The sequence below is a fragment of the Emydura macquarii genome, unplaced genomic scaffold, assembly GCF_026122565.2.
Source record: "Emydura macquarii macquarii isolate MOO-44397 ecotype Brisbane River unplaced genomic scaffold, CSIRO-AGI_Emac_v2 contig_2897, whole genome shotgun sequence".
In the NCBI taxonomy this organism is placed as follows: Eukaryota; Metazoa; Chordata; order Testudines; family Chelidae; genus Emydura; species Emydura macquarii.
Window position 1 is genome coordinate 259,378 of NW_027133034.1, and position 12,544 is coordinate 271,921.

At 39.4% G+C, this 12,544-nt stretch overlaps 1 long non-coding RNA gene across 2 annotated transcripts in view; it reads left to right on the forward strand.

Moving 5' to 3' along the window:
- Positions 1 to 3,771: 3,771 nt before the first annotated feature.
- The window catches only part of LOC137166993 (uncharacterized), a 42,619-nt gene continuing 33,846 nt past the window's right edge, over positions 3,772 to 12,544 (forward strand). For both annotated transcript variants that reach the window (XR_010923912.1, XR_010923913.1), the window contains exon 1: positions 3,772 to 4,013. This is a non-coding gene — a long non-coding RNA (uncharacterized lncRNA). The remainder of the gene's footprint in view (positions 4,014 to 12,544) is intronic.

The window sequence follows — 12,544 nt, forward strand, 5'->3', positions numbered from 1 at the left end:
ATTCATTTGGGATTTAATAGACACTTCTACATGATGTAATTATGGTTTCTGTTAAAGTTAAATATGATTTGTCTAAGTTTACTGTACCATTAAAAAATGTATGTTTTGACCACCCTAATTCTTTACAATGGCTACAAGAACAGTTAAAGTTACTAGTGCACCAATATACTGTCCGCACCCACTCAGTAAAAAGACAAAAGCAAGGCATCCTAGGTGACATTGGGGGAATATTTGAAAACTCAGATTCCATAATAAACTCGCTTAATGCCAATGCAAATAAATCTTACAATGCCTGGGTTAAAAGCCAGACTACCCAGGCCCTAAAATACACTGATGCTGGCTTATTATACTCTTTCACTGCTATTAATGCAGCCATGGATAAATCCTATATAGCAATTAAAATATCCTCTGATATCATAATCAATATGACTATATCCCAATTTAAGGGATGTGCTTGTGATATGTTAGCTCATGATTTGTTCAGTATGTTAAAAGAAGATATGTTAGATATATGCCTTGGTTTTCCCCCACTCCCACACCCTCTCTTCCTCTGCCCTTGCAAACTTGGCAAATATATCTGCTCAGTTCATTGTTGCCTTCCCCCCACCCCCTGAAACCTCTTCCACCCCCTCTTCTGATTTTCTTCTTACATAGCCTTTTGTTATCCCCACCCATGTTTTTCCTTCCTCTCTTCATTTTAAATCTATCATGTGTGGTCTAACAACACTGCCTATCGGATAGGACTTTCTGGCTTTATGTTTCCTTCTCCCAGTGGCGGCATGCTCATAACAACTTCGGATTGTTGTACAGAAACTGCTGACTATATTTACTTTTGTCCTACCCTCTGACCTTGAATACTTCTTCTTCTACAACTATGGCCCACTACAATGTCCAGCCAACTCCTCCATGTGTCTACAGACTACAGACTCCTTCACTCTGGGTGGCATTTATTTGCCTGGTTGTATCTTCACTGGAATGACAACACTTCCTTGGTGGCATGGCAATCTATATCCGGACAATATCCCTGTCCAAGTAGCAAAGGAGTTGCTGGCTAAAGTGGTCCTTGCTGCTGCCTCTGTGTCTGCCACCATTCATAAAAACACTGCTAAAGGCCGTGTGAAGGTCCAACTCTCCACCCAGATTGTAACCCGCTTGGAAGATTCAACTTCTGGCCCATCGTACAACCTCATTACCTGGTGGACTATCCTGCATATAGCTGCCGCTGCTGTTTCTCTTTTTGTCCTGTGTTCATCTTTGTGAATGTGTTCTTACTTTAAGCACATAATTAATAACTTCACTATGCTTTTTACTCTTGCCTCCACTCCCCGTTTTCTTCCCCCCTCCATAACCCTTCTTCCCTATAATCCTAAGGTAGATCACAAATATCAAAGTATTTAGGTGTTGACTATATTTTACTTATAGGTTCAATTTGTCAAACAGGAGGGAACTGTTTTCAGCCCAACCGAAACCCACAATAATTAACAAGCATGCATAACAAAACCTCAAGGCTGCCTTTCCATGAGAACAGGACATTCCATACCCCTCTACCCCTGTGGTATATTCTCTTATCTGTAAAGATTCCACCCATTCCCATTCCCCCCCACCCCCCACCCCGCCCCAAGAATAGTCAGAAATTCTGTTCAGTCTCTGTCTTTATCACCCCTGTTCTTTCTGAGAAGAACAAGGTCTGTATTTGTAAGTAAATAGATAAAAGAAATGTAAATGAATTATTTAAGTGATAAAAAACTGTATATAAGTGATCTTTGTAACACCCATAAAGTTGAAGCTGATTTTTCAGACTTCCTGATATTGCAAATAAATCTCTTCAGTATTGTCTGTGTTGCCTGATTCTTAAGAAAGAATCCTTCTTGCTTTACACTAGTGAGCTGGAGGTGAAAGAGGGCATTTTTAGAAATTGATGCTACCTGGTCATCCAAGCATAATGAGGAGTCTAACAGGGCTCCTTGGCTTCGCTCCACTTTGATGAATGGCAGCTTCATGTCATCAGTGGAACAGTAACTTGGTTAGTTTTTTTTAAAGTAGTACCCCTTTTCACTGTTCCAGATGTCTACCACATACATGCACACGCACTACAGTCTTATCACAGGTTAGAGTTAACACTCAGCCATTATATCAGGGGACAATACAAATTATCAGGATTTCTTATTACATTTGCTTATGATCATCACTTCTCCATTCTTTAGTATCTATCACATTTAACACACTTCCAAGGATACACTTGTCTTCAAGGCACTTAGAAGAGTATGGTTAGTACAGTGTGAATGGATTGGTCCAAAAGGGACAGGTTTATTATTATATTATATATTATATGTATTATATAATTATATTATATATATTATATATTATTTATTTATTATATTTATTATAGAATATTAAAAGCAAGTGGTTAAAATAATTTTCAATCTCTTGTAGACCAATTTTCTTGGAGTTATAAAGGAGTTAAAATCTAAAATTCATTATTTGAGGTCTCCCTAGAGAGCGTAGACTCAGCAAGATAACCTACCATTATTTATATTAAAGAATAGAAGGGGAAATACAATCTTTGAACTTAAATCTCACCACTTCTTCTTGTCCTCTTAACCCTTGGATGGGGGAAAGTCCTTTCCACAGAGTTGGTCCTGGCATCAGTCACACTTAGGATTCTTCAACTTCTTGGTGGGTTCAGTCAATGAACTCTACTGAACACATGTTAACTTCAGTTTATATTCCTTAGTTTCAGGGCTTGTAGGAGGGGGGCCACCCTCTTATTTCCATTAGTTTCAGTTCTTTCATTTTCACTACTGCTTCCACTGGTAGATGATATTGGTGTATAACAAATTTCTTCAATCCTTTTCTTATTGGAGGCTTTTAAAGTTTGATTCATTTCAAGGATTGTATTTCATTATTTGCCCCTACTCTCAAGTGGGATTCCCTGTTTTAAACCATTTTTTTTATATCTGAAAGTTATACCCTAGTTTATATCTTTTAACATTTCTTCTTCCTTGTGCCAGACAATTCCTATTATTTCTAGAGTGCAACCATTATTTACAATGAAAACCAATAAAAATCCTTAGAATCTTTTAAAATTGGAAGATATACTCCATACATTCTTTTATCATACATAAGGAAAAATGCTTATTTAGGACTTAAAATAGAACAAGAGACATTTTTTCATATATAGAAGTGTGTAGATCGGACTCAGAAGGCAAACAAATGTGCAGATTCTAATTTAGGGTGAAAGATTACACACAGTATATTTGATTTACAGGAACATAATGTATAGTTTATACTTCGGGGTGAAAACACTGTGCATAGGAAAGCAAGGTGTGACCCTTGCCTGGTAATTTGGAGTTCTTTTTTAGCTGGGTTGGGAGGGAGAAAGAGGTTTTGTCCATATGCAAATTATGAGAGATACTTGCCAAGGTGATTAAAAATACCCTCATTTAGCCATTTTAGTTTCTATAGTTTCTATTCTTGGGGAACTCCCATCCTTAGCAGATCTGTAGTTCCTTAGACAAAAAGTGCCTCATGTGATGTGAATGTTTTTATTGTCTTTATTTCTTAGATGGATCCTATTTTGGGATAAACAGAGGTGAATAGCTTTTCTAATTTTACCTGGGCCAGAAGGAATCAGCAGTTATTAATCATGCAAGGCATATCTGTTTCATATATCACTTACAAAGGGGTGTCATGTGTCATAAACATTTCAACATTCACCACTCCATGTACTACAGCGATGGGGGCGGGGTGCCATCCTGTACTTAGGAAAGACACAAATGCAGGACGGTGATCATGGCAAATGTTGAGTTTTTAACAGTCCACTGTACAGTTCACATCACAGGCATTCTGCAGTTGTTTCAGCATGTGTTCTGATAGCTTGTATTTCAATGTATTATCTTTCAGCATATTTTAGTAGTGATCTTCATAGCACTGTTTTCTATTTTGGAGGTGGAGATCTAGAAATGAAAATCCCAGATTTCCCCAATGAATGTGGCAGATTTCCTCATTTCCAGGTAATATCATTTTTATTGTCATAGACCTGCATGGCTGCTGGACAAAGAGAACTGATTCTAGCATGCAGAAAATAAATGCTCTGAATGAAATATTAGATATGGGAATGAAAGAATTATTCACCTAATCAAATCTGGTTTTGTTTAAATCCTGTCTTTAAAAGTTCATGTAGCAAACATGTTCTGTAGCAAGTGGATGCCCTTTAATTAAATATATAAAATTCTTTCTGAAGCATTTAACAAATCCCTAAAATATGCAATGAATATGTTTTAGAGAAACACTTTCTTTTTTACTAAGAAAGTGGCATTTACTCATGTCTTTCAGCTGTAACCAGTGAATCAAATACATGAAACAAATTTGCTGGTTTCAGCACAATTTTATTGATTCCTGCAGTTCCTGTACAATTGGAAAAAGTGCATTGTTTCATTCTGCATACAGATACTTCCTATTCCATATTAGTGTAAGTCAGCACAAGCATCCTATGTATACGGTGTGACTGCACTGCAGAAAATGGCTCAGGGGTTTAAAAAGGAGGAGAGGCTTTCTGTTTTTTCCAAATATGGAAAAATAACTAGGTCTCAAAATGTTTACATGTTTTGACTCCACAGCAAATGGAGTCAAAAAGAAAACTGGACAAAAGTATCTTTTCTATTTTGTAAAAGAATTATTACAGTCAGGTGCCTTGTAGGTAACATTCTCTATGTTATATCTCTCTATCAATGTCACATACAAAACATACAATCTGTGGTCCCTCTCTTTATATAACATGGCATGTTTGGTAAGAATTGGACCCCATACAAAGGAATCCAAAGATACTGAAAAATAACACAGAAATAAAAGGGTATAAACATTTCAAATACACTTCAATCCTGGACTTTCTCCCTTCATTTATGGTGGTTTATTTTGTAGAGGAGAGTCTTCATTATTGTTCCACAGCTATTATCAATGCATTCCCCATCTACCCAATGGGATGGAATCACCACAGAGATTTCTTCACAGAAAGACCCTCTGGCAGCTTTTAATACAGGAGGAGACATCGTAAATAATTGTCCTCCTGTTACGTTTTTTTCAACTGAAACTCCCAATTAAAAGGAAAAATAGGTCTCAAGGGAGTTGAATTTGAGTAATTCTTTATATAACAGAGGTTACTTGCTGGATTATTATAAAGCTCCACCAAATATGTAAGAAGATACCAATATTAACACAATTACTCCATCATTTATTGGAGGTCAAATCATATATATTCTGAATAGAGTCAAATGCATAGATACCTAAATGTATAGTAGCTTTCTGGGACTTAAGAAGAGATTGCTTTTCTCCATACAACTCTCCATTGTATATATATGAATGGGGTTTCTAACTGTGTATCCCATATATTAATATTTTTATCTTTGTAAATAATAAAACCTATAGTGGACATGACAGTAACATATTGTATCTTTGGGAAATTATTTTCTGCTAACTGAATTGAGGATCAAAAAAGTTGCTGATTATGATGAAGGATTTTGTCTTAACTTTTGCAAGTAATTGTGGGTGCCCAATTTTGGACACCTTAAACTGGGATTTTCAGATGGCAGGTAATTCGTATTTTTGGAAAACCAGGTCTCCTGAGATTGTCTCAGGTTGGGCATCCAAAAATTGAGGCATCCAAAATCACTAGTCACTGTTGTTGATTATTTATTTACATCTTTATATCCAGTGAGAGAAATATAATTTTAATAATTTCCTGAGATGCAGGAAATCATGAATTTACTATAAAAGTTTCCACTGATTTAGTCCTACCTTTTCCCAGGGTTTTTATTTTAATATTCAATTCCTTGATTTAAAACAGGAAGTAAGGGAGAGGAGGAGCATGGCACCATCCCATAATATTCTTGGTAATCCAGTTAGCCTTATTATGATCAGTTTACTACATAGAGTGTATTCTGAAAACTCTTAGGCCTGGTCTAGGCACACCTTCTGTTCCAATATAATTATTTAAGTCAGCTGTGTGATTTAAAAAAAAAAAAAAAAAATCAAAATAGTTATATTGTACAAAATAAGTTATATTGGCTTAAGGCATTTTAAATTATATTATATGGCACCTTAAGTTATATTGGCTTATGGCATTTTAGGAGCTCAAATCAAAGAATTTAAAGAAAAATCTGCTAAAACATTATATTCCATCTAAACCCAGGGAGTGGTGGGAGTTTTACCTCCTGCCATAGAAAATCTTGTAGGATTAAGTCCTAGGGGAAGGAAACTCTGAAAGTTCCATTTGGTGGATGGATTCTTTGTGCAAAAGTGCCCATGGATTCTTTGTGGAAAAGTGTGCAAAAGTGAGGTGTGGATCTGTGCACTGGGATGCAGGGACATAGCTGGCCTCTCCATGTCTGGTTTGCTCTTCTGGCCTAGCCAGTCTATTCCTCTCTGACCTGTTTATTGCCTACCTGAGCCAGGCGGTTCTCTAAGGCCCCCACTTCTGAAGCTGAATGAACTTACTGAATAAAAAAGAATTGGCTTGAACTTTTGCCTGATATTGACCTGATATTGACCTCAATTTTGTTTCAGCATTGAAAAACTGAGTGTAACTTTTAGTTCTTTCAGTTTTCATGCATTGAGAACATATTGCACGTAAATGGAAATCTCAAATTATGGTGGGATTTGCAGCTGCTTAGGTTCTTTAAAGGATGAATAGGCCAGTTGGTGATTATGTAAATATTACTCACTGAAGTAAAACATATTTAAGGCATTATAACAGAGTGAAACTGTGTATTGAAGGGGTGGGGAATGTCAGGTCTGTAAAATAAATGATGAATTATGCATCCTTTTGAAGTCTGGTGATATGACCCAGGATATGAACCAAATGATTACATCAAGTTGCTTCTCACTAGAATGGAAATTGAAAATAAAATATATTGGCTCAGATCAACCACTCCTATGGAAAGAAATGCAGAAGGGAAACCTCCACAATCATGAGTTTCCCACATAGCTTCCTGTCAGGGGCTGCAGAGCTGTACTCTCAAAGAATTGGCCTCAGGGTCCACCCACTACACTGGCAGTTCCCCTGAGATCTGTGGGATCCCAGGGACATCCATATGGAGGCTTTGTGTGTTTGCAGCAGTTCTGGCATCCAGTAGGCCGCCAATCCTAGGCACTACCGTTCCTGGGGCTACCTCTTGGACACCAGGGGGCTCTTTGGAGAAGATAGCAAAGGCTGAGAGCTGGGGGTGGCTACTCAGGCTGTCGCCTGACTTCTTTTTGGTTTGGGCCAAACCTGAGCTGTGCTGTGACTCCTTGTGCCAGGTCGCATCACCACGCACTCAATTTTTAAGGGGGTGGATGTAGGGGCTCATGGGCTAAGGGGGGGTCAGGCTGCAGCTGGGATGTGTGGTGCAGCTGACAGGGTAAGAGGAGGGTCAAGGTGCTTCTGGGGCAAATCTGTGCCCCACAGCCCACTTTAAATGGCACTTTGCAGCCCTTGGACAGTATTGTCTCTGGCTGCGTTATCTTTGGTGGGGGGATTCTCCAGAGGCACAGAGGGAGAACAATGTGCACCAGCTTCTTCCATTCCGGCCCAATATTTGCCCCCTCCCCATGCATGGGCAAAACTCAGCTTATCTCACAAAGCAAGGTGTTGTATTTCCTAATTAATTCTCTAAGTGCTTTAGTGAAGTCTGGCTGAGTACAGTGATAAGCACAGATGAGGAATAGAGTGGAAATGTACCTATAACAAAAGGGTGGTAGGGCTGGTCTACATACAGATTTAGTACCAGTAGTTATTTCAGTTAGCAGTGTGATTTTTTTTTAAACTGAAATAGTTATACTGGTAGAACCCATACTGTAAATTCCAGAGAGGTAGTCGTGTTAGTCTATTTTTAGCAAAACAACAAGAGTCCTGAGGCACCTTAAATACCAACAAATTTATCTGGGCATAAGCTTTCGTGGGCAGAAACTCAACTTCGTCAGATGCATGAAGTGGAAACTTCAGTTTGGTAGGTATCTATACACATGCAAGATGGGTGAGTTACATTACAGTGAGGAGTGCGAGTGTTAACGAGGTTAATACAATCAGGGTGGATGAGGTCATTCACAACAGTTGATGAAAAGATGTGAATGTCAAAAGAGGGAATATTATTTTTTGTAGTGGGCTAGCCACTCCCGATCTCTATTCAGACCTAGTCTGATAGTGTCAAGTTTGCATATGAGTTCCAGCTCTGCAGTTTCACCCTGGAGTTTGTTTTTGAAGATTTTTGTTGAAGTATGGCAACTTTCAAGTCTGTTACTGAGTGTCCAGGGAGATTGAAGTGCTCTCCTACTGGTTTTTGAATGTTACCATTCCTGATGTCTGATTTGTGTCCATTTATTCTTTTGTGTAGAGACAGTCCGGTTTGGCCAATGTACATGGCAGAGGGGCATTGCTGGCACATGATGGCATATATCATATTAGTAGATGTGCAGATGAATGAGCTCCTGATGGTGTGGCTGATGTGGTTAGGACCTGTGATAGTGTCACTTGAGTAGATATGCGGGCAGAGTTGGCAACAGGGTTTGTTGCAAGGATACGTTCCTGGTTTAGTGTTTCTATTGTATGGTGTGCAGTTGCTGGTGAGTATTTGCTTCAGGTTGGGAGCCTGTCTTTAAGTGAGGACTGGCCTGCCTCCCAGGGTTTGTGAAAGTGAGGGATTGTCTTCCAGGATAGCTTGTAGATCCTTGATGATGTGCTGGAGAAGTTTTAACTGGGGCTGTAGGTGATGGCCAGTGGCGCTCTGTTGTTTTCCTTGTTGGGTCTGTCCTATAGTAGATGACTTCTGGGTACCCATCTGGCTCTGTCAATTTGTTTCTTCATTTCTCTAAGTGGGTATTGTAGTTTTAAGAATGCTTGATAGAGATCCTGTAAGTGTTTGTCTCTAAGAGATTGGAGCAAATGCGGTTGTATCTTAGGGCTTGACTGTAGATAGAGGATTGTGTGGTGTGTCCTGGGTGGAAGCTGGAGGCATGAAGGTACGTATAGTGGTCGGTGGGTTTTCGGCACAAGGTGGTGTTTATGTGGCCATCACTTATTTGCACTGCAGTGTTCAGGAAGTGGATTTCTTGTGTGGACTGGTCCAGGCTAAGGTTGATGGTGTGGTGAAAATTGTTGAAATCTCAGTAGAATTCTTCGAGGGACTCTTTTCTGTGGGTCCAGATGATGAAAATGTCATCAATGTAGCGTAGGTAGAGGAGGGGCACTTTGGGATGAGAGTTGAGGAAGCGTTGTTCCAAGTCAGCCATGAAAATGTTGGCATACTGTGTGGCCATGCAGGTACCCATAGCCGTGTCACTGATTGAAGGTATAAATCATCTCCAAATCTGAAATGGCTGTGGGAGAGGACAAAGTCCCAAAATTCAGCTATCAGTTGTTCCATGGCATTATCAGGGGATACTGTTCCTCAGGGCTTGTAGTCCATCTTTGTGTGGAATGTTGGTGTAGAGAGCTTCTACATCTATAGTGGCCAGGATGGTGTTTTCTGGAAGATCACCAATGGATTGTAGTTTTCTCGGGAAGTCAGTGGTTTCCCGAAGAAAGCTAGGAGTAATAGTACTGTAGGGCCTGAGGAGAGAATCCACATAGCCTGATAACCCTGCTGTAAGAGTGCCAATGCCCGAGATGATGGGGCATCCAGGATTCTTGGGTTTGTGGATTTTGGGTAGCAGATAGAATATCCCTGGTTGGGACTCTAGGGGTCTGTCTGTGTAGATTTGTTCCTGTGCTTCTTCAGGGAGTTTCATGAGCAGATGGTGTAGTTTCTTTTGGTATTCCTCAGTGGGATGAAAGGACAATGGCCTGTAGAATGTGGTGTTGGAGAGTTGTTTTGTGGCTTCCTGCTCATAATCCGACCTATTCATGACGACTGTCACACCTCCTTTTGTCAGCCTTTTTTATTATAATGTCAGAGTTGTTTTTGAGGGTGTGGATGGAGTTGCATTCTGCATGGCTGAGGCTATGGGGCAAGTGATGCTGCTTGTCTACAATTTCAGCTTGTGCACGTCAGTGGAAGCATTCTATGTAAAAGTCTAGTCTGTGATTTCAACCATCCAGAGGAGTCCATGCAGAGTTCTTCTTGTAGCATTGGTGGGAAGGTATCTGAGGGTTAGTGTGCTGTTCAGTGGTGTGGTGGAAATATTCCTTGGGTCACAGACTGCGAAAGTAGACTTCCAGGTCACGGCAGAACTGTATCATGTGCATGGGGGTGGTAGGGCAGAAAGAGAGTCCCCGAGATAGAACAGACTCTTCTGTCAGGTTAAGTGTGTAGCTGGTTAGATTTACAATATTGTTGGGTGAGTTAAGGGTATCACTGTTGTGGTCCCTTGTAGCATATAGGAGTTTAGATAGTTTAGTGTCCTTTTTCTACTGTAGAGAAGCAAAGTGTGTGTTGTAAATGGTCTGTCTTGTCTTAGTAAAGATAAACCACGTGGAAGTTTGTGTGGAGGTTTGGTTTTTTATAAGAGTCTCCAGTATTGAGAGCTCTTTCTTGATCTTCTTCGGTTTACTGTACAGGATGCTGATCAGGTGGTTTCGTAGTGGTTCATACTGTGAATGCAATTATAAGGGTATAAAGGTATTTTTTCACTATATCTTATTCCCTTTCCCATTTGGGAATAGCTATATCAATGCGAAGCACTTTTATACAGTATATCTGCATCCACTTGAGGGGGTGTTGTACCACTTTAACTATATTGGTATAATTAAAGTGATACAACTTTTGGGTGTAGACAAAGCCTGAGTTAGCGCAGCTGTACTTCCTGGTTATGGGCAGGTTTTGGTTTGGAAGTGGACAGATAACCATATTAGCACAAGCAGAGAGCAAGTGGAATGGTGTTAATATTAAGTGAAACAGGAAGAACAAAAATTCTGGTACACAAGCAAAATTATAATGCAATTGCCATCACATAGACTTGGTGGAATATATCTCATGACTGAAATATTGGTATAGAGTGATATAGCTTGTTCAGGAAGGACATTCAGGGAAAAAAGGGAGGAAATGTTGCACATCAAAAATGTCAACATTTATTGTGAGATTCAGAAGGAGGTTTGAGGCAGACCATTGAAAGTCTCTGGGTAAAGATAAGAACAGAAAAAATACAGAGATTAAATCACAGTAGGGTTCTACAATAGACCACTAAACCACAAGGAGAATGTGGAGAAGGCATTTCTAGGACAAATAACAGAAAAATCCAAAACACAAAATGAGCAGCAGGGTACTTTAATTATCCAGACATCTGTTAGAAAAATAATAGGGCAAAACACAAAATATCCAGTAAGTTCTGGGAATGTGTTGGGGACAACTTCATGTTTCAAATAGTGGTGGAAGCAACCAAGGGAGCAGCCATTTTAGACTTTATTTTGACTAACAGGAATTTGAAGGTTGAAGGCAATTTGGGTGAAAGTGATCATGAAATGATAGATTTCATTATTCTAAGGAAAGGAAGGAGTGAGAGCAGCAGAATTAGGAAAATGGACTTCAAAGAAGCAGACTTTAACAAACGCAGATAACTGGTAGGTAAGGTTCCATGGGAAGAAAATCTAAGGGGAAAAGGAGTTCCAGACAACTGGCAGTTTCTCAAAGTGACAATATTAAAAGCACAACAGCAAACTATCCCATTATGAAGAAGAATAAGGGGCTGATATGGCTTCATCAGGAGCTCTTTAATAATCTGAAAATCAAAAAGGAACCCTACAAAAAACGGAAACATGGATACATTGCTAAGAACGAGAACAAAAGAATAGCGCAAGCATGAAGGGACAAAATCAGAAATGCTAAAGAGTCAACTAAGAGGAGATATGATAGAGTTCTATAAACTCATGAGTGGCATGGAGAAAGTGAAGTGTTATTTACTTCTTCACATAAAACAAAAACTAGGGGTCTCCCAATTAAATTAATAGGCAACTGGTTTCAAACACAAACAAAAGGAAGTACTTGTTGACACAACACAGCTTATGGAAATGATTGGCATGGGATGTTGTAAAGACCAAAAGTATAACTGGGTTCCAAAAGAATGAGATAAGTCTACGAAGGGTAGGTCCATCAGTGGCTATTAGCCAAGATGGTCAGGAGAGCAACTCCATGCTCTAGGTGTCCCTAAGCTTCCAATTGCCAGAAGCCATGATTGGACGACAGGGGACGGATCACTTGAAATTACCTTGTTCTATTAATTTCCTCTGAAGCATCTGGCACAGGCCAATATCGGAGGACAGAATACTGGGCTAGATGGATCATTGGTCTGACCTAGGATGGCTGTTCTTATGTTCTTACAAAATGCGTTACAACTAGGAAGGAACATAAAGGGCAATAAGATGATGTTCTTTAAATACAGTAGGAGCAAGAGAAAGACAAAGGAAAGTGTAAGTCCATTACCTAGGGGGAAATGATATCTAATAACAGATGACACCAAGAAGGCCAAAGTGTTTAACACCTTTTTTTTTCAGTCTTCACCATTAAAGTTACTTGTGACTGAATACTTAACAGCAAGGAGGAAGGAACACAAGCGGAATAAGAAAAGAAGTGGTTAA